The 3,329-nt window shown below is 46.3% G+C and overlaps 1 pseudogene; it reads right to left on the bottom strand.

Annotated features, from left to right (window-relative positions):
* Window positions 1–938: 938 nt before the first annotated feature.
* LOC122105968 lies at window positions 939–1,393 on the bottom strand (annotated as a pseudogene).
* Window positions 1,394–3,329: the final 1,936 nt, after the last annotated feature.

The raw sequence follows: 3,329 nt of genomic DNA on the forward strand, positions 1-3,329 counted from the left end.
TCTTATCTCCAATTAACCACCAGAAAACCAGAAGTGGTGCTGTGGCTCAAGTGGTAGATTGCTTGCTTTGAGCTGAAATGCTGAGGGACAGTGCTCAGGTCCAGTGTTCAAGCCCCATAACCGATTAAAAAAAAAAAGAAGTATGAGTATTTGCATATATAATTAATTAAGGATCCTGGGATGGAATCAATGAGATTATAGGATGACCCCTAAATCTAACAACTAGTGTCCTTACAAGAAGACACAGGGAACATAAAGATACAGAGCAAAAGACCACAGGAGGAGAGAGGTTGGAGTAGTGCTACCACAAGCCAAGGTATGCTGGGCCCACCAGAAGGTAGAAGAGAGGGAAGGAAGGACAGAGGAGTTGTGATCTCTGACACCTTCAATGCCTCCAAAATTGTAGGAGAAAATGTCACGTCTCCAGCCACCTGGTTTATAGAACTTCTTTGTGGCAGCCCTAGGAAACGAATACACCCTAATACATTCAACCCAGTTACTCATGCCTCATATATATTTGAAGATGTCTTACAGTGAAATCCTGACACATTCCATCTCTACATGGAGAATGTAGAGATGTGGGCGTGGGGACATTATGAAGCCTGAGGTACCATGTGTCCCAGCCATCAATGGGGTCCTGGCAAGCCCTGCAGAAATGATGCTATTCACTCTCTGCGTGCCCTTTTCTAGACCTCTTCCGGGTAATTCTCCCCTCCCCTCTCCCATGGATTTCTTTTTTTTTTTTTACATTGACAGATGGTCTGTTATAGCACAACTCACATATTTCAAATGGACAGAAATAGTATCATGTACAGTGTCTTAAGATGAACTGCCTCGAATAGGAGCTTCCTTTCCAGTACTTGAAGGTCTACAGACGGATCTAGAAACTGACTACTGTGGAGGATGGAGGCCCGGAAATCAAGGGGCGGGGCTTTCAATTAGTTGCAGTAACACTGTCCTTCCGGCGGCTGGGGGAGTTTCATGTTTTCTTTAGCCATCATCAGGCACCGGAGCTCTTGCAGGAGCTCTTGCAGGACGACTTTGATGCTATAGGAGTTCTGCCACTTTGCTAGCACGATATGGCTCTTGGGTCCACCACTCCATTAGAAATATTAACTCCGTTCATATTAGGTTTTGTTACAAATCTTACAAAGGGTGGCGCTTCTGGATACTTAGGTCCACATTCTATTTTAAGTCTGTATATTCGGTTTTCATAAATTGTTCTTGGAGGCCCAATTATCATCCCTGTCCATCGAGTAAGGGTCATGTCTTCGTCATCTTCCAGACCTCAGCTAACTGTGCCATCTCCTACTCCCTTCTGGCCTTCTTCAAGTTCTTCCAACAGGCGGAAATTGCGAGGGACTTTTACTCCCAAGCCTGTGGTGGCTGCCATCTTGCGTCACCATGGATTTCTTTTGACAGCAAGCACAAGATCTTTGTTTGATGCAGGTAGAAAATATTTCTCCCAAATTTCTTTCAGTCATGGGGCTTGAACTCTGGGCCTGGATGCTGTCCCTGAGCTCTTCTGCTCAAGGCTAGTGTTCTACCACTTGAACCACAGCATCACTTCCAGTTTTCTGGAGATAAGAATCTCACAGACTTTCCTACCTAGATGGTTTTGAATCATAGCCCCTCCTAAGTAGCTAGGATTATAGGCGTGAGCCACCAGCGCCTGGCTAGATTTTTTTTTTGCCAGTTCTGGGGCTTGAATTCAGGGCCTGGGCACTGTCCCTGAGTTGCTTTTTGCTCAAAGCTAACACTCTACCATTTGAGCCACAGCACCACTTCTGGCTTTTTCTGTGTATGTGGTACTGAGGAATCAAGCCCAGGACTTCATGCATGCTAGGTAAGTACTCTACCACTAAGCCACCTTCCCAGCCCTGATCACAGATTATTTTTCCCCCCGCTAGTGCATGGCTTTGAGTTCAGGCTGTGTGTATTACACAATCATCTGGTGTTCTACCACTTAAGCTATGCTTCCAGTCCAACTTTTTGCTGGCTAATTGGAGATGGACTTTTCTGCCTAAGCTCTTTTTGAACCATGATCCTCCAGATCTCAACTTCCTGATTAGCTAGGGTGACAAGCGTGAGCTACCAGTGCCCAGCCACGGACCTGGATGACAGATTTTTTTTTCTTAAGTTGCTGTTTCCTCTGAAATAGCAGATGATTCTGTGAGGCAGTTTTCACACCATGCACATATCTCAGCTACATTCCCCTGCTGGCTTTGGTACCCTTGACACTTGCCTGAATCATTTCTTTCATTGGTTGTCTTCCCAGGACCTAAACTTAAGAAAATTTATCATTCACAAGGTTATAGCATACGAATATATTAACACATATAGTGCTTGTATAGACTAAGATGAAGCTAAATTCCCTGCCCTGAGAAGATGTCTTTTCTACAAAATTGAACTTAACTCTCAGGCTGTGGAGACCAGGCAACACCAAGAGAACATTTTGTTATCTGTAGCTGAGCTAAAAAGTGAAGATCAGAACCATTTGGGGGCAGGGAAGTGCCAAGGCGAAGTCAAAGGAAGTAAATCTGAACTAGGAGCAGGATAAGCTGAAGGAAGTACTTACTACACAGATGCTTGCAGAGGGAAGGGTGGGACAGGGGACAGAAAAACCCTGTGGCAGCCCAGCAGAAGGGGGACAATTCTAGAAATAAGCCTCAAGGCAGAGCTTCTCTGTTCCCACAAATGCTTGTTGGAAGGGAGGAGGGGAGGGAGGAGCGACCCTATGGGCTGGGTAGTAGAATCAAATGAAGCTTGAGGGTTGGTTGCAGGGACTGGTGCAAGTTAGGTTGAAGTCACATCAAGCTCCACCCTAGCAAAGGGTGAGTGGGGAGAGAAGGGCTTCCAGAGGTTAGGGAAGGTCACTACCTCACACACTTGGCAAGAAGGGACAGGAGAAGCCAGGTACTGGTAGTAGTTCCTGCTTGTCACTCTAACGCCTCAGGAGGCTGAGATCGGAGGATCACTATTAGAAGGCAGCTTAGATAGACAAATCTCACATACTCTCTGTTAGGTTTTTAAAAAGAGGTAGCCGAGTAAAAACTGCACCAGCACGCACGTGGTATTCAGGTAAGGGGTAGGTTTATTCAGTAGACCTACTGGGACCAGGCAAGGTTGGCACTCCACGTGGCTGAGAAAGGCCTGGGAATGAGAGAGAGCTGGGAAAGAGAGGAAAGAGCTAGAAAAGAGCAGAGAGAGGGGTGAGAACAGTAGCACTCACGTGGTATTCAGGTAAGGGGTAGGTTTATTCAGTGGACCTGCTGGGACCAGGCAAGGTTGGCACTCCACGTGGCTGGGAAAGAGAGAGGAAAGAGCTA

Source organism: Dipodomys spectabilis, unplaced genomic scaffold (assembly GCF_019054845.1).
Source record: "Dipodomys spectabilis isolate Male_0828 unplaced genomic scaffold, ASM1905484v1 ptg000034l, whole genome shotgun sequence".
Taxonomy (NCBI): Eukaryota; Metazoa; Chordata; class Mammalia; order Rodentia; family Heteromyidae; genus Dipodomys; species Dipodomys spectabilis.